At 46.1% G+C, this 24842-nt stretch overlaps 3 long non-coding RNA genes across 3 annotated transcripts; 1 reads left to right on the plus strand and 2 right to left on the minus strand.

Moving 5' to 3' along the window:
- Nucleotides 1-286: 286 nt before the first annotated feature.
- Nucleotides 287-13582, minus strand: LOC133239822 (uncharacterized). The gene is made up of 2 exons (XR_009733990.1): nt 9412-13582; nt 287-994 (listed from the first exon to the last, which is right to left on the minus strand). It is a non-coding gene; the product is annotated as an uncharacterized LOC133239822 (long non-coding RNA).
- Nucleotides 2133-20637, plus strand: LOC133239817 (uncharacterized). Its single transcript, XR_009733980.1, has 6 exons — nt 2133-2666; nt 2866-5997; nt 13570-16542; nt 17745-17885; nt 18144-19615; nt 19905-20637. It is a non-coding gene; the product is annotated as an uncharacterized LOC133239817 (long non-coding RNA).
- Nucleotides 14846-17751, minus strand: LOC133239826 (uncharacterized). The gene is made up of 2 exons (XR_009733994.1): nt 17460-17751; nt 14846-15036 (listed from the first exon to the last, which is right to left on the minus strand). It is a non-coding gene; the product is annotated as an uncharacterized LOC133239826 (long non-coding RNA).
- Nucleotides 20638-24842: the final 4205 nt, after the last annotated feature.

The following is a 24842-nucleotide window of genomic DNA, read 5'->3' on the forward strand; positions in this document are numbered from 1 at the left end:
AAATCAAGTTGAAAAGGCCTTGTATGATGAGTGTTGTTTATGAACCCAACTCTTAGCACAGTGGCAGGGAGAGAGGACAGGGGTGTAAGGAATGTGGCCTCTCAGTGCCCGGGCCCCGGGTTCTATCCCTGGACAGGGAGCTAGAGAGGAACCAGAGGTGTCTTGTGGCCAAAAGAGAAAAAGGCCTGTGAGGAAGACGGGAAGGTGGCTAGTCAGGAGGAAACCACAAAGGGAGGAGGAGAGGGGCTGACTTGCACCAGCGCTGAGAGCGTTCTGAGTCAGTAGAGACGATGATACAAAACTTTTTTTTCTGAACCATTGTCACTGTCAGCTGTAAGTTGCTTTGAGAGTAAGTTCTCTTTAAACAGTTCTTACACTTTCAGCTGCATCTTTTCCTTGTATCTCAGCTCCACTACTTGACTGACTCCATGAGTTGGAAAACTAAACTGTGAAAAAAGACCCCTGCGGGCTGCTTCTGACTCTGGGCGGGAAGGTGGATGTAGCAGAGCTTCCTGGTCTTTGCCCTCGTGGTGGAGCTGATCCCGCACACAACCGGGGTTCACATGCCCCAGTCCCTCAGCCTCTGGTTCTGGAAACGGAGGGTCCACCAGAACCTGGGCAGGGTCAGTATCTGTCTGGAAGCTGGTCCACGGGGTCCTGGACTCACATCTTGTTGTCAGGAGGCTGTGTCCGCATCTCAGCACAGAAAGCCCCAGGGCCTCACTCAGAGGGGACACAGCTGGCCTTCTCGAGATGCTGCTTTCCTGCTGACACGTTTTTCCCTCTTTCTTCTCTTTTTAGGATTTACTCAATGCGTAAGATTCCTCTAAGCTGCTGTAGGAATATAGGCATCTGTGTGCCGATCAAGTGCTCTGGAAACATGAGACAGATTGGCACCTGTCTTGGAGCCCAAGTAAAATGCTGCAGGAGGTGGTAAAAGAAGGCAAAGACGCAGCCAGGACCGATGTGGAAACTGCACCCTTCGACAGAGCATCTAAAATTTAAACCAGAATAAAATTTATTCAAAGTTAAAGAATCTTGCCCACTGGTCATTGATGTTGTTGTGTGGTGTCTGATCCCAAGCGAATTCTGAAGTCCCTGAGGATGCTCTCTGAGCTGCCCACGTGAACCATTGGGGAATTGTGGTGGGGTCCTCTGTGCTCCCAGGGGTGTAGACCCTGTTCCTTTGGGGCCTGACCTTACCCAGCCCCTCTGTCTGCTGTCCTTCCTGCTTCCCAGCCCAGGGCACCCTGTTCTGCCCCGCGTCTCCCCTCAAACATGCACCCCAGGGGTCCAGAATCACCAGCACACCAGTCCCATAGGAAAGCCCCCGCCCCCGCTCCAGGAGGAAACCCCCCTCCTCTGTCCCCTGCAGCCCTCACTTCCATTTGTTTTGTGCTTCTTACTCCTGCCTTGTGTGCACATGGATACACTTCTGATTCCCTTTTGGGCTGTAAGATCTCTATAGGCATGGATAGTCCTATTCCTGTAAGTGCTGGGCATTGAGACGAGACATTGCTTCACAAATTGTCATCAACAAATCATCTCTGTGTGTACATGATATGATGCAACTAGATGCTATGGAAAAACAAGTCCTGTGGAAAGCACAATTCAATGAAGGCAACACAGCACAGAACACAGAGACCTCAAGGGGCGGGGTGAGCATGCTGACCTCAGCCTGCTTGCAGTTTCTTCAGAGGGTTTGCTAGTTAAACAAAGAGCTTTGCTGGTGCACACTGTATGTGTGAGCAGCTCTCCAGTCTTTGCACTAATTCTTCCCTCAGTGCAAGCTAAGGTCACCAAGGGGATGGTGTTAGGAGACAGGGCCTTTGGGAGGTGATTTGTTCATGAAGGTGGGACCCTCCTGGGTGGAATGAGGGCCTTTATGAAAGAGACCCCAGAGAGATGGCTCACCTCTTGTGCCCTCTGACGACACAGGGAGACCACCCACCACCAGCCACCTGCTCTGTCTTGATCGTGGAGCTCCAAGCCTCCAAAACTGAGAAATAAGGATCTGTTGTTAGTAAGCCCTTATTATAATACCACATGTAAAATAGATAGCCAGCATGGATTTGCTGTGTGACTCAGGGAACTCAAACAGGGGCTCTGAGACCAGCTAGAGTGTGGGTTGGGGAAGGAGATGGTATGAATTTCGAGAGGGAGGGGACATGGGTGAACCCATGGATGATTCTTGTTTTTCTATGACAGAAAACCACGAAATTTTATAAAGCAATCATCCTTCAGTTAAAAAACAAAGTGCAAAAAAAGAGCCACCTGGCCTATGGTGTTTCTGTTTCAGTAGCCTGAAAGGGCAGACACATGACAAGTAAGAATTACAGCACAGGTGGAATTAAGGTACCTAATCATTCAGCCTTAAGATAGGGAAATAACATGGAGTATCTGGCTGTGCCCAATGCCATCTCATTACAAGGACCCTTAGATGTGGAGGAGGGATGCAGACCAGTGTCAGAGATGCACGCTGAGAGGCTAAACCAGCCTCTCATCAGCTCACACTGATGTGCAGAGGCCATAAGCCAAGGAGGGCAGGCAGCTTCTCTGAGTTAGAAGGAAGGAAGCCTCCAGAAGGAACAGCATCCTGCTGACACAGTGATTTGAAGCCAATGAGATCCATTTGGGACTTTGGATCCTCAGAACCACAATAACAAGTATGTGTTCCTTTAAGCCATGTAGCTTGTGGCAATTTGCTACAGCTGCAACAGGATATCCATACAGCAGTAGCTTAAAATCATGTCTTGAGCCTAAAATTAGCAGCTCAAAAGAGACAAACCTGTGTATGTTTAATGGAGGAAAAAAATGATAACAGCTGTCAACATTTTACTCAACTTTATATTTCTTTTTTCACAGAAATGCCCATGGTGCATCTGCCAACTCTTCTTCATCTCGAAGGTTGTATTTGGGACTCAGTCTTACACCTCATATATCTTGTATCCCTTTTATCCTTTATTTTTGGTTTGTTTTATTATCGTGGAACGTTTATCTGCCATTAAGTGTGGTTTGGTGGTACTGTTTATATGAAATTTTGATCATATTCTTTGTTGGGATTTCAGTTTTTAATTTCTACTTAATTTTAATTTGCATTCTTTTATCTGTTGATGTTTTATTGCCATAACATTTCTGGGTGTCATGTTGGACTCCTGCATGGGAGGAATGCTTGTGTCATTTCAGCACCGGGAAGATGATGGCTTTCCCATGTCACTCTTGAGCCAAATGGACTCATGCTCTGGTCCAAGGCCAGCCTTTCCACCTGGGTCCTGGGTCTCATTTCTCATGCTTACTCAGGGGTGAGACCCAAACTGTCTCTACCTCTTGCCCCCATCGAGTGCAGCTACAAAAACTAAAAGCAGGGACTTCCCTGGTGGTCCAGTGGTTAAAACTCCAGCTGCCAATGCAAGGGGCATGGGTTCAATCCCTAGCCAGGGAACTAAGATCTCATATGCTAGAGTTCAGTTCAGGTGCCCAGTCATATCTGACTCTTTGTGACCCCAAGGACTGCAGCATGCCAGGCCTCCCTGTCCATCAATAACTCCCAGAGGTTACTCAAACTCATGTCCATCAAGTCAGTGATGCCATCCAACCATCTCATCCTCTGTCATCCTCTTCTCCCCCTACCTTCAATCTTTCCCAGCATCCGGATCTTTTCAAATGAGTTACTTCTTCCCATCAGGTGCCCGAAGTATTGGAGTTTCAGCTTCAGCATCAGTCCTTCCAAAGAATATTCAGGACGGATTTCCTTTAGGATGGATTGGTTGGATCTCCTTGCAGTCTAAGGGACTCACAAGAGTCTTCTCCAACACCACAGTTCAATGGCATCAATCCTTCAGTGCTCAGCTTTCTTTATAGTCCAACTCTCACAACGATACATGACTACTGGAAAAACCATAGCTTTGACTAGATGGACCTTTGTTGGCAAACTAATGTCTCTGCTTTTTAATAAGCTGTCTAGGTTGGTCATAGCTTTTCTTATGAGGAGCAAGTGTCTTTTAATTTCATGGCTGCAATCACCATCTGCAGTGATTTTGGAGCCTAAAAAATAAAGTCATCTATTGCTTCCACTGTTTCCCCATCTATTTGCCATGAAATGATGGTATCAGATGCCATGATCTTAGTTTTTTGAATGTCAAATTTTAAGTCAGCTTTTTCCACTCTCTGCTTTCACCTTCATCAACAGGCTCTTTAGTTCCTCTTCAATTTCTGCCATAAAGGTGGTATCATCAGCAATCTGAAATTATTGATATTTCTCCCAGCAATCCCGAACCAGCTTGTGTTTCATCCAGCCTGGCATTTCACATGATGAACTCTGTACAGAAGTTAAATAAGCAGGGTGACAATATACAGCCTTGACTTACTACTTTCCCAGTTGGAACCAATCTGTTTTTCCATGTCTGGTTCTAAGTGTTGCTTCTTGAGCTGCATACAGGTTTTGCAGGAGGCAGGTCAGGTAGTCCATCTCCTTCAGAATTTTCCACAGTTTATTGTGATCCACACAGTCAAAGGCTTTAGCATAGTCGATGAAGCAGAAGTAGATGTTTTCTGGAAATGTCTTGCTTTTTCTATGGTCCAACATATGCTAGCAATTTTATCTCTGGTTCCCCTGCCTTTTCTCAATCTAGCTTGTACATATGGAAGCTCTCAGTTCATGTACTGTTGAAGCCTAGCTTGGAGGATTTTGAGCATTACTTTGCTGACAATCAACAGTCTGCATTGATAACTAAGTTTCTTCTTTTCAGAAGACTAACGTATTATGCAAACTACATCTGTACCTGTTGCCCTCTAACTCTGCAGGAGCCACACTCTGCATCAATGATTCTTTAACTTATTCTAACCACGTCCTGAACTTAACTTTATGGCATCATAAACCTCCCCTTGTAGTTTGGTACCTCTCTTTGCTCTATTTTAACCTCATGTTGATGCTTAACTTTATGGTGCACTCTCTTTGGAGTCCACCCCTAGTGGTTTTCTTTCCCCCTTTTGTATTACAGGCAGAAAGTCACCAGGAAATCCCCAAAGGACAATGGACCCAAGCACCGGGACCAACTGCCAGACCCAAATACCAAGCTACCTGACACTGGCCTAGTGACTGTTTCCAAACAGTGCAAAAAGAGAGAATTCAGGACCCCTACACCTTTTGTTCCATATCTCCAACACATGACTGTGAGCCCCGACTGTTTGATCCCCTGGATTCCCGATGGAGGGGAGACAGGCTCCTTGAGGCAGGAACCTATTGTGTTCTCCCTTCTGCCGGCTTAATGATTAAAGCCATCTTTCTGTTTGCCCCAAACTCTGTCTCTGAAAATTTTATTTGGCTCCAGTGGGCAGAGAAAACCAAGATTTTGGTGGCAACAATGCCAACGAGTCTGGCTGGTCCCCCCACCTCTCCGCCAGGATGACTCCTGCCAACGGGGATCAGGAGGCATCCTGTGTGACCTCACTCACTCCTTCCTCCGCCCTTTGTTGTCCTGGCCTCTAATCATGTAGCCATGGACAGGGGCTCCCAGATGTCTCTGCCAAAATCCACCTGAGAAGGGCAGAGGAGCCATCTGCAAGGTAGGTTTCCAGGAGAGAGAGAGAGAGAGAGAGACATCTATAGTTGAAGAAGGGGTGGGAATATATGCATAACAATTAGGGAGTCAGGGTAAAGGATCACTTTCAGTATAAAAGTATAAGAGAGAAAGGCGGCCAATTGCCTGTAGTCTATATTTTCTTTCTATTATTGTAAAAGTACTGTTGCTGGGGTCAAGGAAGTAAAACCCTCACAGCTATTCTGTAGAATTAAGTAAGACTTATTTAAACAGCTTGCTACAAACACTTGCTCTGTTTTTAGGTTGATGTCACTAAACTAAAATAGATTTCCACTAAACTAAAATAGATTTCCACTTAGTGAAAGATTCAAATGCTGATCAAAAGATTAAAAGTGAAAACATTTTATTGCTAAGTTGCCTCAGGACAGAGAGAAAAACGTCAGAACATATAGTTCAGGTAAGATGGAAGAGAGGTCGTGAGTGAAGGCTAAAGACCATGACGTATTATGACCTGTTTTGACCTGTTATGTTGGGAATGGGTGAGTGGGTGCTTGTGCTCGGGAACACTTTGGGATAAAGCAACTTAATGGGCTCTCTACAGACCTTCAAAACCCTAAGGATTATGCCCAAGCCTTCCTTTCTTTTCTTTTTCCCTCCCTCATTCTCTCCATTCATCCATTTATTTATTCACCTATATGTTGACTCTTCACACTAGTACCTATTCATAGAAACAAATGTTTGACTACCTGCTCTATGCCAGGAACTGTTCTAGGTGCTGAGACTGTAACATAATAAAACAAGACTTGTTACTTTTGAGACTTACATATGAAGAAAAAGAGAGATATGAGCACTATAAAGGAAAACCAAGTGGAGAGAAGGAAGGCATGCAAAAAATATCAATGATTTACCTGGTATGCATGTGTACTAAGTCACTTGAGTTACATGAAACCCTTTGTGACCCCATGGACTGTAGCCAACCAGGCTCCTCTGTCCTTGCGACACTCCAGGCAAGGATACCAGAGTGGGATGCCATTCCCTTCTCCAGGGGATCTTCCTGGCCCAGGGATGAAAACTGCATCTCCTGCATTGGCAGGTGGGCTGTTTGTCACTAGGGCCAACTGGGAAGCCCCTTAACTGGCATCCTTTGGTGCTTTGCACTCAAGAATACAATGATCAATGAATACCTGTATTAAGAAATACTCTAGACCATAAAGCCTCACCTGATTGTGGTCTATGCAAGAGCTTGCTTAGGATGGATCAATTCTCTCTGTAAATGGTAGCAAAAAAAAGAAAAAAAAAATGCTGAGAGTGAAAAAAGATCATTTAAATTCCCAAAATTCCTTTTGGATTGTAAAAGGTGTACTTGTGTTGGGTTGTTATTGTTCAATCAGTTGTGTCCAACTCTTTGCGACCCATGGATTGAGGGTGTTTATTCTGAAAGGAGAAATGGACAGATGCAGAGACATGAAAGAAAGGTGAAAAAAAGAAAGGCATAATTTTCTAACAGAATTCAATGTTTAATGATTTTTCTCCAAAAAATGCTCCAAACCTCAGAGCCATAAGCAGAAGTGAGAACCAAAGTGGAAACCCTGACTTCCTGCAACCCTCTTCCTTTATGAGAGGCAAACACTTGGACCATGTGTCCATACATGAAACATCCTCAAATTAGGCCCAGGCCCTTCTGAACATCTCTGCTAGGATAAAAGCACTTTCTTTCCAGCTGAAGTTTTCAAACTCTCTCCCAGATCGCCTGCCCCGATTCAGGTGAGTCACCAGATATTGGTTCTACTTGGAATTTCGAAAACTCCTTTCCCATCATGAAGCTACTGTACCTTCTCTTCCTCTTACTTGTGTGTCTTATGAAGACAACATTGGGTAAGTGGCAGATGCAACTGGTCGGGTGATATGGTGCATGACCTTGGAGTCTGGAGTACAGAAGTTTATTCAAGTTGATTCATCATCTAATGATGTGCTAAATGGAATAATATAAAATCTGACAGAAGCATAGCATATGCGACATGTTCCATATTACAAATAATGAAGGAGAAGCTTAAAGAAGTGAGAAATAGCCTCCCATGATTGGCCTTAACTAGTTGGTAGTAAACCCATAAAGTGTAATGGGAATAGAAAACATTTACAGGGGACTTTATGCCACATATCATTTCCATGTGACTAACAGTAACACTAAGAATAGTAGTAAAGCATATTGACCACTTCCAATCCCAAAGAAAGGCAGTGCCAAAGAATGCTCAAATGAACAAACAATTGCACTCATCTCAAACACCAGTAAAGTAATGCTCAAAATTCTCCAAACCAGGCTCCAGCAGAACACAAACCATGAACTTACAGATGGTCAAGCTGGTTTAGAAAAGTCAGAGGAACCAGAGATCAAATTGCCAACATCTCCTGGATCATGGTAAAAGCAAAAGAGTTCCAGAAAAACATCTATGTCTGCTTTTTTGACTATGCCAAAGCCTTTGACTGTGTGGATCACAATAAACTGTGGAAAATTCTGAAAGAGTTGGGAATACCAGACCACGTGACAGGCCTCTTGAGAAACCTGTATGCAGCCATGGAAGCAACAGTTAGAAATGGACATGGAACAACAGAATGGTACCAAATAGGAAAAAGAGTATGTCAAGGCTGTGTATTGTCACCCTTCTTATTTAACTTATATGCAGGGTATATCATGAGAAATACTGGACTGGAAGAAGCACAAGCTGGAATCAAGATTGCCCGGAAAAATATCAATAACCTCAGGTATGCGATGACACGATCCTTTTGACAGAAAGTGAAGAGGTACTAAAAATCCTGTTGATGAAATTGAAAGAGGAGAGTGGATAAGTTGGCTTGAACATCAACATTCAGAAAACTAAGATCATGGTATCTGGTCCCATCACTTCATGGCAAATAGATGGGGAAACAGTGGAAACAGTGCCAGACTTTATATTTTGGGGCTCCAAAATCTCTGCAGATGGTGGCTGCAGCCATGAAATTAAAAGACGCTCAATCTTTGGAAGGAAAGTTATGATCAACCTAGATATTATATTGAAAAGTAGATGTATTTCTTTGCCAACAAAGTTCCGTGTAGTGAAGGCTATGGTTTTTCCACTGGTCATGTATGGGTGTGCGAGTTGGACTGTGAAGAAAGCTGAGTGCCAAAAATTGAGGCTTTACAACTTTGGTGTTGGAGAAGACTCTCAATAGTCCCTTGAACTGCAAGGAGATCCATCCAGTCCATCCTAAAGGAGATCCGTCCTGGGTGTTCATTGGAAAGACTGATGCTGAAGCTGAAGCTCCAATATTTTAGCCACCTCATGCGAAGTGCTGACTCATTGGAGAAGACCTAGATGCCCGGAGGGATTGGGGACAGGAGGAGAAGGGGATGACAGAGGATGAGATGGCTGGATGGCATCACCGCCTCGAGGGACATGAGTTTGAGTGAACTCTGGGAGTTGGTGATGGACAAGGAGGGCTGGCGTGCTGCAATTCATGGGGTCACAAAGAGTCAGACACGACTGAGCGCCTGAACTGAACTGAACTGAACTTCCTCCTTAACTAAAACAATGAAACTTTTAATGTCTTATCCCAAATATATTCCTCATAGCAACATTTACGGGGTAGACCATTTTACAAGTTGGGATTAAGAAATGAAGTAATTTGTTCAAAGGAGTGCAGATTGAATGTAGGGAGCACTTGAACTCAAGCCCAAGTGGGTTTGACCCCAAAGACCTTGTTTTATTAAATATTCAACAATCCCAGAAAACTAGTGTACTTACTGAATTACATAAAATCAACAAATAACTTAGCTCAAGTGTGATCTGTGCATCACTCGGGACATACTTATCCTACAAGGTCATGTGTTGCTCACCAGCAATCCAAGCGAAACTGGGTGTCCTGCATTTTCCCTGCAGCCCTCCTCAGGTGACAGCATGCTCCAGGCTGTGCTGTGGTGACAGCGCCTCCAGATCTTAGCATCTTCAAAGAGCCAAAGTTAATTCTTGTCCAAATGATGCCAACCCAGGAAGGCCCGGGGGCTCTGATCAGACCCCCCACCCCCGAGAATCAGCCACCACCGTAGGTGCTGCTGGTCCTGTGTCCGAGCAAAGTGCTCTCAGGACACTCATGCTGGCGATTAATGGCCCCAGCCCTGAAGGGAAATGTCGTTCCGCTCAGAATTCATTAACCAAGCTGGTGCAGTTGTTTAGTCACTCGCTTGTGGTCCACTCTTTGCGACCCCATGGATTGTCACCCACCAGGCTCCTCTGTCCATGGCAAGGATACTGGAATGGGTTGCCATTCCCGTCTCCAGGGGATCTTCCCGACCCAGGCATCAAAACTGCATCTCCTGCATTGGCACGTGGGCTCTTTGTTACTAGAGCCATCTGGGAAGCCCCTTATCTGGTATCCTATGGTGCTTTTCACTCAAGATTACATTGACAAATTACCTGTATTAAGAAATACTCTAGCCCATGAAGCCTCACATCATTGTGGTGTGTGCAATAGCTTGCTTAGGATGGATCAATTCTCTCTGTAAATGTTAGCAAAAAAATTAAAAAAAAAATCATGAGAGTGCAATAAGACCGTTTTAATTTCGAAAATTCCTTCTCATTTTTCGATTGTAAAAGGTGTATGTGTGTTGGGTTGTTGTTGTTCAGTCAATTAGTCGTGTTCAACTCTTTGCAACCCATGGATTGAGAGTGTTTATTCTGAAAGGATAAATGGACAGAAGCAGAGACATTAAATAAAGGTGAAAAAAGAAATGAATAATTTTCTAACAGAATTCAGTGTTTTATGATTTCTCTCCAAAAAATGCTCCAAACCTCAGAGCCATAAGCAGAAGTGAGAATCAATGTGGAAACCCTGACTTCTTGCAAACCTCTTCCTTTACGACAGGCAAACACTTGGACCATGTGTCCAAAGATGAAACATCCTCAAATTAGGCCCAGGCCCAGCTGAACACCTCTGCTGGGATAAAAGCACTTTCTTTCCAGCTGAAGTCTTCAAACTCTCTCCCAGATCGCCTGCCCCGATTCAGGTGTGCCACCAGACACTGGGTCTACTTGGAATTCTGTAAACTCGTTTCCCATCATGAAGCTACTCTACTTTCTCTTCCTCTTACTTGTGTGTCTTATCCACACAACATCGGGTTAAGTGGCAGATGCAACTGGTCGGGTGATATGGTGTATGACCGTGGAGCCTAGAGTAGGGAAGGTCAAGTTGATTTCTCATCCAGTGAGGTGCTGAAGGGAATAATATCAAATCTGAGAGAAGCATAGCATATGAGACCTGCTCCATTTTACACATAATGAAAGACAAGCTGAAAGAAGTGAAAAATAGCCTCCCATGATTGCTCTTAACTAGTTGGTGGTAAACCCATAAATTGTAATGGTGATAGAAAACATTTACAGGGGACTTTACGGCTTACAAATCATTTCCATGTGACTAACAGTAACGCTAATAATAATAGGAAATCATGTTGACCTCTTCCAATCCCAAAGAAAGGCAATGCCAAAGAATGCTCAAACGAACACACAATTGCACTCATCTCACACGCCAGTAAAGCAGTGCTCAAAATTCCTGTGGCGGATTCATTTTGATATTTGGAAAAACTAATACAATATTGTAAAGTTTAAAAATTAAAAAAAAAAATTCTCCAAGCCAGGCTTCAGCAGTACATGAACCATGAGCTTCCAGATGTTCAAGCTGGTTTTGGAAAAGGCAGAGGAACCAGAGATCAAATTGCCAACATCTGGTGGATCATTGAAAAAGCAAGAGAGTTCCATAAAAACATCTATTTCTGTTTTTTTGAGTATGCCAAAACCTTTGATGTGTGGATCACAATAAAGCGTGGAAAAGTCTGAACGAGATGGGAATACCAGATGACGTGACCGGCCTCTTCCAAGACCTGTATGCAGGTCAGGAAGCAACAGTTAGAACTGGACATGGAACAACAGAATGGCTCCAAATAGGAAAAAGAGTACGTCAAGGCTGTCTATTGTCACCCTGCTTATTTAACTTATATGCAGTGTACATCATGAGAAATTCTGGGCTTGAAGAAGCACAAGCTGGTATCAAGATTGCCGGGAGAATTACAATAACGTCAGATATGCAGTTCACACCATCCTTTTGACAGAAAGTGAAGAGGAACTAAAAAGCCTCTTGATGAAAGTGAACTAGGAGAGTGAAAATGGTGGCTTAAACTGCAACATTCAGAAAACTAAGACCATGGTATCTGGTCCCATCACTTCATGGCAAAGAGATGGGGAAACAGTGGAAACAGTGCCAGACTTTATTTTTGGGGGCTCCAAAATCACTGCAGATGGTGGCTGCAGCCATGAAATTAAAAGACGCTTATTCCTTGGAAGGAAAGTTAGGACCAACCAAGATAGTATATTGAAAAGCGGAGATATTACTTTGCTAACAAAAGTCCGTGAAGTCAAGGCTGTGGTTTTTCCAGTGGTCATGTATGGATGTGCGAGTTGGACTGTGAAAAAAGCTGAGTGCCGGAAAATTGATGCTTTTGAACTGTGGTGTTGGAGAAGACTCTTGAGAGTCCCTTGGACTGCATGGAGATCCAACCAGTCCATCCTACAGGAGATCAGTCCTGGGTGTTCATTGGAAAGACTGATGCTGAAGCTGAAGCTGAAGCTCCAATATTTTGGCCACCTCATGCGAAGAGCTGACTCATTGGAAAAGACCTTGATGCCGGGAGGGATTGTGGACAGGAGGAGAAGGGGATGACAGAGGATGGGATGGCTGGATGGCATCACCGCCTCGAGGGACATGAGTTTGAGTGAACTCTGGGAGTTGGTGATGGACAAGGAGGGCTGGCGTGCTGCAATTCATGGGGTCACAAAGAGTCAGACACGACTGAGCGCCTGAACTGAACTGAACTGAACTTCCTCCTTAACTAAAACAATGAAACTTTTAATGTCTTATCCCAAATATATTCCTCATAGCAACATTTACGGGGTAGACCATTTTACAAGTTGGGATTAAGAAATGAAGTAATTTGTTCAAAGGAGTGCAGATTGAATGTAGGGAGCACTTGAACTCAAGCCCAAGTGGGTTTGACCCAAAGATCTTGTTTTATTAAATATTCAACAATCCCAGAAAACTAGTGTACTTACTGAATTACATGAAATCAACAAACACTTTAGCTCAAATGTGATCTGTGCATCACTCGGGACATACTTATCCTACAAGGTCATGTGTTGCTCACCAGCAATCCAAGCGAAACTGGGTGTCCTGCATTTTCCCTGCAGCCCTCCTCAGGTGACAGTATGCTCCAGGCTGTGCTGTTGTGACAGCGCCTCCAGATCTTAGCATCTTCAAAGAGCCAAAGTTAATTCTTGTCCAAATGATGCCAACCCAGGAAGGCCCGGGGGCTCTGATCAGACCCCCCACCCCCGAGAGTCAGCCACCACCGTGGGTGCTGCTGGTCCTGTGTCCGAGCAAAGTGCTCTCAGGATGTTTGTGCTGGCGATCAATGGCCCCAGCCCTGAAGGGAAATGTCACTTCCGCTCAGAATTCATTAACCAAGCAGGTCCAGTTGTTTAGTCACTCGCTTGTGGCCCACTCTTTGCGACCCCATGGATTGTCACCCACCAGGCTCCTCTGTCCATGGCAAGGATACTGGAATGGGTTGCCATTCCCTTCTCCAGGGGATCTTCCCGACCCAGGCATCAAACCTGCATCTCCTATGTCTCCTGCAGTGGTAGGCATATTCTTTACCAGCTTAGCCATCAGGGAAGCCTCTGGGAAGCCCCATAGACCCTGTTTAAATGAATCAGTGTGATCACCTTCCTTTAGAACAATTTAAGGTCCCTTCTCAGTTTTTACTATTATTTTTAAAAAATGCGGAAAACCATTCTAAGCTTGTAGGTCACACCAAACCAAGGAGAGTGCCAGTTGTGTCCCTGTGGACTGTAATTTGGAGTTCCTTGCTATATAAGATGAATTCTGGCAGCTTTAGTTACACATGCCTTATTTATTTGTTTCTTTTTCACCTCCCCTTCCTTTATAGGGAAAGCAAAAAAGAAAAACCTTGAATGTGAGAAAATGGGTGGTGCCTGCAAGTATCAGAACACCCCCTGTGTGTCATCCTGCCTGGAGAATGCAAGAGTCGGAAGAAACACTGCTGCATCGTCTAGTTTCAGCATCGGAGCATCCACAGCAGCAACAGACACTCCCCACCGCTGAGTCCTTTGAAAAAAGAGCCACTGTTCACTCGGGTCCTGTGGGGTCTTTCTGAGTGCATGAGGTCATGAACTGGATGGGAAGATTTCAGTTGGAAGTCTGGTCACACCACTCGTTAGCTGATTAACTCTGGACAGGCCTTGCCTTTCCTAGGTCTCAGTCTCTGCTCCTGTGACTGTTGAAATGGATGTTCTCCACAACCTCATTTGTTGGTGGTGGGGTTTAGTTGCTAAATCATGTCTGATTCTCCTGTGACCCCATGGACTGAGTCCATGCAATTTTCCAGGCAAGGATACTGGAGTGGGTTGTCCTTTCCTTTTTCAGGAGATCTTTCTGACCCAGGGATCAAGCCCACATCTCCTGTGTCTCCTGCATTGGCAGGCAGAGTCTTTAGCACTGAGCCCCAGGAAAGCCAACCTGTTAATCTCTGTCTACAAATGTATGGACTGAGGGAAAGAGCTTTGAGTGTGTGTGTGTGGGTGTTATAGTGTGAAAAGTCACAGAGGTTTTGTGTCCCTTTGTGGAAGGATATCTGTGTTTCCATTGGCATATGAGTTTCCACATGGTCAACATGTGCTTAACGTCACAAGAGACAGCAGACTGCTTTCTGAAGCAGCTGTGGTCGCTGCTGATAATCTCAGTGGCCTCTGAGTTCCCAGTCTCTCCATGTTCCCATCCCTCGTCACACCTCCATGTAAAATTCTCAGTGTTTCTCTGTTAAAAGGATGAAGGACAAATTCTCTAGTGTCTCAGGTCCTTCACCGGTTGGCCATACTTTCTCGAGTTTCATCTTATGTCAGCCTGGTTCTCAGACTAACCCCTGACACAGTGTCAGTCGTCTTTCTGCCGTATTGTGTTCTTCTCACTCTGAAACACACTTAAGCTACTTGTCCTCCGACTTTCCCTGATTGATTTGTACTCGCTTTTTATAGTCTCAGCTCACACATGGCCTTCACTGGGAAGACATCCTTCATTCACCCAACTTGAGTAAGAGAAGAGACTTTGGTTCCATGGCCTCAGCTACCAGTAAAGTTTCTAGCACACAGTAGGTGTTGAATAGATGTTGACAGAATAGTCGACAGAATAAAGAAAACAATAGAATGAGGCTTCAGCTTTCCAATGTAATTCAGGGATGATCCATTAAATGTGAATTCCTCAGTGTACTTAATTCAGGAAGTTCCATCAAACATGAGTCCATCATACAGCAGAAGTGTTTACCATGTGATGAAGACCATTCATTTTCTTCCCAGACACACACTTGTGTGAGAGTCACACAAATTAAGCATTGTAGAACCTAAAGAAAGAACTAAAATGTCTGTTTTTGGAAGAAAGTCTTGAGATCACAATCCGGGGGAAGAAATAATTCAGTTCAACCAGGAATCCCCAAAATACACTGCCAGGAAAGTATTCTGTCTTATGCACCTCTTTTCCCTGACTTTGTCCCTCCTATTATACTTGCTTGTTCAGTAGGAGAAAGGCTGAATTTCAAATTTGTTGTGAATAGAAATTTTATGCTGTAATTTGGAAACTAGGATCAGAGAGTGTAAACAGCTCTCTTGGGCTGACATTTACAGCCTGTTATTGTGCCCTCTTTTCATACTGTTCATGGGGTTCTCAAGGCAAGAATACTGAAGTGGTTTGCCATTCCCTTCTCCAGTGGACACATTCTGTCAGATCTCTCCACCATGACCCGCCTGTCTTGGGTTGCCCCACGGGCATGGCTTAGTTTCATTGAGTTAGACAAGGCTATGGTCCTAATGAGATTAGATTGACTAGTTTTCTGTGAGTATGGTTTCAGTGTGTTTGCCCTCTGATGCCCTCTTGCAACACACACCGTCTTACTTGGGTTTCTCTTACCTTGGGCGTGGGGTATCTCTTCATGGCTGCTCCAGCAAAGCGCAGCCATTGCTCCTTACCTTGGCGAGGGTTATCTCCTCACTGCCACCCTTCCTGACCTTTAACGTGTGATAGCTCCTCTAGGCCCTCCTGCGCCTGCACAGCCATGGCTCCTTGGACGTGGGGTTGGTCCTCCTGGCCACCGCCCCTGATCTCGGGTGTGGGGTTGCTCCTCCCAGCCGCTGCCCTTGGCCTCGGGCATGGGGGCATGGGGTAGCTCCTCCGCCCGCCACCCCTGGCCTCAGATGTGGGGTAACTCCTCTCGTCCCGGCCCCTGACCTCAGATGCGGGGTAGCTCCTCTCAGCCATCCCTGCTCCGTCACGCTAAGTGCAGGCGGCTGCAACGGGTGGTGGTGGGGGGGGCGCTAACTGCAGGTGGCAGCGACGGGCTATATATATATGCATTTTTCAAGTTTTAATGGGTTTTTCCCAATTGCACATGCTAGAAACTGTTGTACCACTTTATCCTCTTACTGACAATGTTAAACAGTATATTTGACAGTCAATATTCTCATTACTAGTGGTTTTAAGAATTGTTTCAATTTTTCTAAATTGAATGAGGGAATATTTTCTTTTTTGTTTTAATATATTAAAAAAATTGTTTCTGAGGTTGAACATTTTTTAAAATGTTTTTGGTTATTTTTATCTCTTACACTTTACCCATTTTTCTATTCATCTTTCCTTGCTGACTTCTCAGAAAGTGAAGTGAAGTCGCTCAGTTGTGTCTGACTGTTTGCAACCCCATGGACTGTAGCTTACCAGGCTCCACCGTCCATGGGATTTTCCAGGCAAGAATACTGGACTGGGCTGCCATTTCTTTCTCCAGGGGATCTTCCCAAACCAGGGATCGAACCCGGGTTTCCTACATTGCAGACAGACGCTTTACCGTCTGAGCCACCAGTAAGTGGTGACTTCTCAGAATCCCATGTATATTTAAGGTCACTAATCCTATGGTATATGTATAGCAAAAATTGTTTCTGGCTTGCTTTTGGCTGTGTGCTTGCTCATCTAATAGATGGAATTTATAGCTACCCTTAGAGATTACATTTGGTTTTCTTCAAAGATATTTATTAGTATTTGTATCTACTCCTGTCTGTATTCCTGGTTAGTTTCATCCTTCATTCATTCAGTCCTTGAATGGAGGCTCTTCTGAAAACCTATGACAGACAAGTCCCCAGCAGTGACCTGAGAACTGTTGCTTGCACCATCCAGCACTATGAATTTCCTGAGCCCACAGACATGCCCTCACTCCCACATGTTTCATATGGAAGGCTGATGTCTGAGTTCCCATCTCTGTCCTCTTAGGAAACCTAATCTTGCATGGAAGAGAAACAAGCTCATACATGATTGGAAGAATTGAAAATGATCAGGGCCACCCAGGTGATCCAAGTACAGCAGGCCATCCGGGGGAGGACAGGGGAACACATATTATACACCCATCAGAGCACCTAAACCACACAGCCTGCCTGGCACCTACCTAGTCCTGGTCAGAGACTGTTCTGTTCCTTCTGCTCTTCTGTTTGTCTCTGCTGGAGGCAGCACTAAGTGATCTGAGCTATTAATAACACAGCTCCTCGAGTACAAAATAATCAAATCTCCCTCTTTAGTCTCTTTCAGAGGGCATGGCTACACTCACTGATTCTCTATTACCAAATAACATTTAAATTATTCCATCAAGTTAAACACAATGTTATTGCTTCATTGAAATTACAGGTTTTACTAAAGAAAAAAAAATATGTGGGTGATTGAGTCTAAGAACTAGATTTCCCTTTAGATGTTTTTGCCTCCTCTTAGTACAACCTTTTGTACTAAGAAACTTACCTTCAGTAAGTTTCTTTCTGGGTCCTTCAGAGTGTTTTTATAACTTGACTCCTAGATATTTCATGGTTTTTCTTTATGAGCCACATTCTTCTTTCATTACATTTTATAACTGCTACTGTCTGCATAAGAAAAGCTCTGGATCTGGGATAGTAATGCATCACTAGCCCACAAGTTGAACTCTTATTCATTTAGATTTTTTGTGGTTACTTCTCAGTGGTTTTGCAGCTCTAAAATTATAAGTCTCTAAGAATTATCATTAACCTCCATGATTCTGAACTGTAGGAGTCTTCCTTTCTGCTCTTAATGAAAGACATTGACTCACAATGCCTGGAACTGTCAGAGATCCTCAAAGCCAACTTCCTTACTTCACAGAAGAGGAAATTGTGGCCAAACAAGGTCAAAATCATGCCTAGGCATTATCCTCTGGTAAATGTCTTTTATGCTGTAAACTCTTTCTCAGTTATGACAATGCAAACATTAACTTGTTTCTATCCATTTCCCCTGTTTTCGGGTTTCTTTATCCCTTCTTTCTCCTGTCAAAGATCAACTTCCTCAATCTCCAAAAATGAAACAAGGTTTTTCAAAAACAGTTTTTAAAGACAGTTGCTGTTTTTTAAATAGATGCTTCCACCTTTTTTTCTTTATGTGTAATTTCTTCTGTAACACCTTTGATTTTTCTTCCAGGGCTTGATGAAGAATTTCAACTCATGCATGAAGCACAAGTTGTAGTTTCAGCCAAGATGTCCTTGGGTGGTCAGAAATGACTGTGTCCAGTGAAGAAATGGAGGGAATCTTAATGACAACACCAACACCCAGTGCTTCTGCCACCCTGGGATTAAGTCTACCACTCTTGCAGGGTCAAAATGGAGATGATTGAGTTCATGTCAAGATTCCTGTTTGAAAAGTTAGAGCGAGATAAACATCCACATTGGGTCTAGTAATGTGAGCTATTTCTGATTATGGGCCCTGAGTGAAATCTCTGGAGGATGTATGAGCTGTGAGAGAAACTGTCCAAGGCAAGGATGGTTGCTACTTCAAAGGAGAGAAAATAGAAATGGAGGGAAGAAGGGAAGGAGAGAGAGCAGTCACAAGAATCTCATAAAATTCTTCTTCAGTTTTGGGGCCATAAAAGGCCCCAGTCTGCTCCCCACGTGCTCCTCCAGCAGGCCAGCCAGGGAGCATGTGGCCCTGGGTAAGCAGGTCTCTTCTCTGTCGGGTGCTGGCAGCTCTGTTCCCAGCAGGCTCTGCTCTGAGGAGCTTACTGATTCCACTCTGACAGGACAGGCCTCACTCTGAGCCCTCGTTCTCTCCCTAGAGAAACAGAATGACGTCCTTGAGTCGTGAACGAGTTGGGAGTCCTGTTACCTGTCGACTTTGTTTCACCTACAAGACTCCAAGGTCTTGGAAACCCATGACTGAGTCCCCTTAGTGCTGAGATGAGGTGTGAACCAGATGAAGAATAACTCGAGCCTGGAAATAAGAAGCACCTTTGACAGAATCATAGAAACATGGGATGGGATTCTTCTCCTTCTTCCTCTGTGCCCAGACTTCTCCCATCAATGCCCGTGCTCCCACGCCTTACGCGCTGGACCACGAGGGGCCTCACTCATCGCTCCTGTCTCAGGGGCTCAGGAGCCCGGGGCCCAGCATGCCCGCTTCTGCATACACTCCAGTCTCGGGGTCCTGCTTCCAGTGAGAACAAGAAGGGGCCCCTCAAAGCCCCCGACGCTCTGCCTCAGGTCGGTCTGGGGGAGGCACCATCCCACGTGCGCACAGGCGGCTCTGGGTTTTGGGCCGCGGTTGGCCGCCCTGAGCGTCGGTTGCGCCGGAAAGCTTGTAGGGCATTTGGAGCACCCGCACCAGCATCGCGCGGAGGGCCCCAGGACCCTTTCCCTGAGGAGCGCCCCAGGACCCTCCCTGCAGCCTCCCGGGGATGACCTTCAGCGGCCATTCCCTCCGCGGGGAGCAGGACCACACCGAGGTCAGGAGGACTGAGCCCCGGTTGGACGCAGAGCCGGGCCGCCACCGCGCGTGTCCCTTCACGCGGCCCCCTCGCTCCCTCAGAAGCAGCTTCAGACAACTCTCGGATGTCTTGTGGAAAGATGACGCTGGACCAAGGCTTCAGACCCGGACTCCAGTCCCTCCTCGGAATACAGGTAAAGTCCCTTCATGGCACTTCCGCGCCCTCATCAGCGAGATGCCAGAGCTGGGTAAGCTGAACCCCAGTCCCCCCGGATCTGAGGCACTTGGCTCCAGGCGCTTCTGAGAGGCGTGGAGGCCCGACGCAGAGCAGGGACCGCGGGTGGACGGCCGCTCGCCTGGTCCTTGGGCTCCCGCCTGGGGTCCCCCGAGCCGAGACCGGGACCACCTGGGCCCTCAGCTTCGCTCACCCGCCTCCTCTCCTGTGGGCAGCGGGGCCTGAGAAGCCTCTCCTTCGTCCTCCAGGGCCTGTTCCCGGAGGCGCCCTGACAGCCCACCGTGTTCCCATCACCGGGCGCTAATGAACCAGAGAAATCACTGAGTGGGCACCTGCGGATGCGCGGTGCCTCCTGGCAGGGACCCAAGGGCCAGTGCCTGGCACCCGGGGCCTCTGTACCTGGGCCTGGCTCATTGGCAGAGACTGGAGGGGATGCGAGGCAGCAAAATGCGGGGGCCTCGTCACTGCCCCTGCCTCAGCAAGCTCAGGGAGCCAATCACCGCCGACCCTGGAGAGCTGAGCTGCTGGGGGAGTGGAGGGTGTCAGAGGGTCCGAACGCTCTGCAGTACCCAGAACACTGAGGACTGGAGGAGATAGAAGGTGGAGAACAGCTCTCTGTGACACCGTGGCACGGCCTTAGGGCTCAGATGGTCAGATCCCCCTGCAGAAGGGAGGAAATCAAGAGGAAATAGGGCAGCATGCCAGCAAGAAAAAGAGAGAAAACCTGTCTGGGGAGACAACGCAGTAAATCATACCTAGACGTGCACTTTAACCATTGCATCACCAGGAAAGTAGGCGGCAGGGGCGGGGAAGCAAGGAACTCAGCTGAGAAGAGGTGAAGAGTCGTGGGGTCTTCAGTACCTTGGTCTGTGGAGGGTGCTTCATCAGGTGCATTTGAAATAGGGAGACAAAAAAATGGTTTAGGTTGAAAATGACAAAAATACTTTGGCAATAATATTAAAAAGTGTCCATAAAAGGAAATAGCACAACATTGCTTAATTTCACCTTTTTAATCTTCTTTTATTTTCTGATTTCTCTTCTGATTATTATTCAGAACTCTAGACATTTCCTCCATGAAAGAGTGTCATTAATGAGTCTCAGCATTAACTGAGAAAACACCAATTATAGAGTCAGGAAACTGGGGCTGTGGCTCCAGAGATGCCACTTGCCTCTGGACCCCTGGCAAGTAGCCTCTCTTTTCTAGACCTTAGTTTTCTCATCTGGAAAATGTGATGATCACTTGCTGCTGCTGCTGCTGAGTCACTTCAGTCGTGTCCGACTCTGTGTGATCCCGTAGACGCCAGCCTACCAGGCTCCCCCGTCCTTGGGATTCTCCAGGCAAGAACACTGGAGTGGGTTGGCATTTCCATCTCCAATGCATGAAAGTGAAAAGTGAAAGTGAAATTGCTCAGTCGTGTCCGACACTCAGCGACCACATGGACTGCAGCCTACCAGGCTCCTCTGTTCATGGGATTTTCCAGGCAACAGTACTGGAGTGGGGTGCCATTGCCTTCTCCGGCGATGATCACTTAGGTCCCTCCAACTGAGATGCTACAGCATCAGAGCCCACGGCTCCCACCTGCTGACACTAGGCTCTGATGAACGGTTTCTTAGCAAAAAGATACTTCCTGCACTAAGTAAAAGCCAAATTATCTGCCTCTGGGGAAAATATGTTTGTCCCTCCTGCTTAATAAAAGGAAGTACATTACTCAGAATTGTGGCTTATCCTCCTGCTTCATGTTACTCCAGTATAGTAATCTAATCCTTGAAGTTTCTGGGCAAAGCACTCAAGTGAGAGGAATTACACAAAGATAGGAGTCAGATGGGTCCCTCTGGGCATCACCTGGTTGTCAGTTTCTAGCACTCTTCTGGCCCCCTTTCCAGGCACAGGGCAGCTGGGCTCAGCACCATTCTTCCTGAAACCCATTTCCTCTGCTCCCACGATTTCCAGTTTCTAGGCACAATCAGGTACAAAATGAACAAAATATGCTCCCAGAATGCAGGGGCTTTCAGCTGAATCAAATAGATGCACACTGTAACAGTTCATCACTATTCACTGCAGTGAGGAGGAGGGGTCTTAAAGGAAGGAAGGGCTGTTCCTGTTCCTATAGTGTGGGGGTAGGAGCAGGGGGAGAAGTTGAGAAATCTTTGCTGTGAGGTCAGTTTTTGATTTATGGTCTAAGGGATGAGTCAGTATTTATGAGGCAGACGCACACACAGTGGTGAAGCCAGTCCTGGAAAAAGGAAAATCATAGGCAAAGATAGAAAGGTGTAGATTTCAATATGAATTTGGAAGTCATGTGTCCTTTGGTAAAGAAAAAGGAAACACTGTAGGATATGTAGACTCAGGTTTGGATATTTGAATTTGTCTTGTAAGCAAAGAGAAGAAATTGAAGGACTTTAAATGAGAAAATAACACTGTCAACTTTGTAATATGGAAAAAACTTGTTAGCTATATGTAGACTGGATTCAGGAAGTGAAGGTAAAAGACTGTTATAATCCCACCATATGAAAAACAGCTAGCTAGTGGGAAGCTTCTGTATAACACAGGAAGCTCAGCTTCAGGAAGGAGAAGAGATGTGCTAACTTAACCATTGCATGAGGGGCCACACTGGTAGGAAGCAGTCTTCTTAGGAGGCAACAGTTGTGAATCTGGTTATGAGAATGTGGATGGTCCATTTGTGTTATTCTCATTGGTTACCCATTGAAAGAAGGTATTCATAGTAACAGTCATGCATCATAGGGAGAAATCCCTGTAGCCTGGAACCCAATTCTGTCTACCCCCTTACAAATCCTCTTTAGATTGTACAGGGACAGCCCTGGTGGTCCAGTGCTTAAGACTCTGAGCTCCCAATGCTGAAGCACAGGTTCGATCCCTGGTCAGGGAACTAGATCCCACATGCCTCAACTAAGAGTTCACGTGTCACAACTAAAGATTCTGCATGCAACAGCTAAGAGCCGGCACAAATTAAAAAACAAACAAACAAAAAAAGAATCAGTAAAGCAAGAAGTTAAATAAAATAAATTAAGAAAAATAGGACAGGAATATTTCACCTGAACAAAGATGAGTCATCATCAAACAGAAACCACTCAGAATCTCTCCAAAGATGCTGAAAGAAAAAGGAGGTGGTGGGTACCGGGGAAGGGGGGCAGGGAGAAGAGACAGGAAGGTGTGCAAGGAGCTTGGAGAGAATCCCACGCCACACTGGGCACAGACGTGGACACACCTGGGGGCCGCAACTGGGGAAATTCATTTCTGGTTGCTTTGATTTTCTTTGAAAACCTGGTGTGACGTCTCTCAGCTGAAAGTGGGCGTGGGGAGCTGACAGGAGCTTTGGAAGAGGTGCCACGTGAAGCAGTCATGGGGAGTGAAGGCAAGCGGAGGGGAAGGAGGCGTCCAAGCAGGGCTAGTGAGGAGACAGGACCTGCTGTGCATGAGGCATCCTGAAAACAGGCTGAACCCGGGGGCGTGCGAAGGGGCTTAGAAGCATCAGGTCAAGGATTCTAGGTTCTTCATCTACAAAGGGTTGAGCCAGAAAGACAGGAGGTGGAAGTCGAGAGTGGTTGCTTAACACTGAGATTTCAGAGGGTTCACAGGTCCTGGCTGAGAGGGTTTTGTTTGTGTGTTTTCCCTTCTTGACACCTACTGTGTGCCCATGGCTTCAGCTCAGTTCTGACACTAACCACCCCAGAAGGAGGGGCAGCCTCACAGGTATGATACCAGTTCCACAAGACTGTCCCCACCTCAGATGCCAACTCTTGGGTCCCCAGCTCCCCCACACTTCTGCCCGACTTGGCTACAAACTCAGGGATCCCAGTACCTCCCCCTTCAGGTTGTATGATTTGCTAGACTGACTCACAGAACTCCAGAAAACACCAGGGAAGGGCCAGGCCACGGCCCCCTCCCCAGGCTCCTTTGTTTTAGAAACCTTGGTTGATTTCTGTAACTGACCATTTGGGTCACTTGTTTGTTGGTTTCTCTTCCTACACTTTAAATTCTCCCTCGTATGTTTTCAATTCACCAATAGTGCATCCTTGAATGGAGAAGGCACTGGCAACCCACTCTAGTATTCTTTCCTGGAAAATCCCAGGAACGGGGAAGCCTGGTGGGCTGCCTTCTAAGGGTCACACAGAGTTGGACATGATTGATGCAACTTAGCAGTGGCAGCAGCAGCATCCTCGAAAACCCAGAACCCCAACCCTATACCTGAACAAAAGCAAAAGCCTAGGCCCCCCATGCATTCTCTCCTTACCTGACACCATGGTAGGGAGAGTGTGCTGTGTAAGTTTTAGGTCTCCTAAGTAAAAAGCCTCTATTTTTTATCTGTTTTCAGAGCCTCCTGAGTGCATCAGACCCACAAGGGGCAGTCTGTCCACAACACTGGTGATTCACAGGCTGAGAATAGCAGAAAATAGTGCAGGACACCCTGGGCTCCCTTTGCCACCCTGGTGGTGCCTCCAGCTCCCTGCTGCAGAGGCCACATGTATAATCTGAGCCCAGTAAACGACCAAGACCCCTTGGTTCTCAGTGTTGGCTCCACAGTCACTGAGGCAAAAGCCTTCATGCAGTACCTGTCAGGAGCCAAACACAGACAAGTTCGTGGTCCCTTCCCCCTCCCAGAGGTCACTGTTGTTCTTGTTCAGTTGCTTTCCCAGTCATGTCTAACTCTGTGACCCCACGGATTGCAGCACTCCAGGCTCCTTTGTCCTTCACTATCTCCCGGAGTTTGCTCAAGTTCATGTCCATGAGACTGTGATGCCATCCAACCATCTCGTCCTCTGCTGCCACCTCCTCTCGTGCCCTCAATTTTTCCAAGGATCAGGGTCTTTCCCAATGAGTTGGCTCTTTGCATCAGGTGGCCAAAGCTTTGGAGCTTCAGTATTTGGCTTCCAATGAATATTCTGGGTTGATTTCCCTTAGGATTGACTGGTTGGATCTCCTTGTAGTCCAAGGGACTAATGCCCACCATGCAGTGAGGATGAGGGTAAATGTTATTTAACGATAAACTACAATGAAAAACCATGTGAGTTGAGAACTACTGGCATTAAACTATGGGAACCTATCAGAACTACTGGAATACAAAGCTGGAGGTCCTTGCACTGCTGAGAAAGTGTCCTTACCTCCCCACCAAGATTCTACAGAGTTCTGCAGACGAGATGAGCAGGAGACGATCGGAGAGGAGGAG

Source organism: Bos javanicus, chromosome 27, assembly GCF_032452875.1.
Source record: "Bos javanicus breed banteng chromosome 27, ARS-OSU_banteng_1.0, whole genome shotgun sequence".
Classification (NCBI taxonomy): Eukaryota; Metazoa; Chordata; class Mammalia; order Artiodactyla; family Bovidae; genus Bos; species Bos javanicus.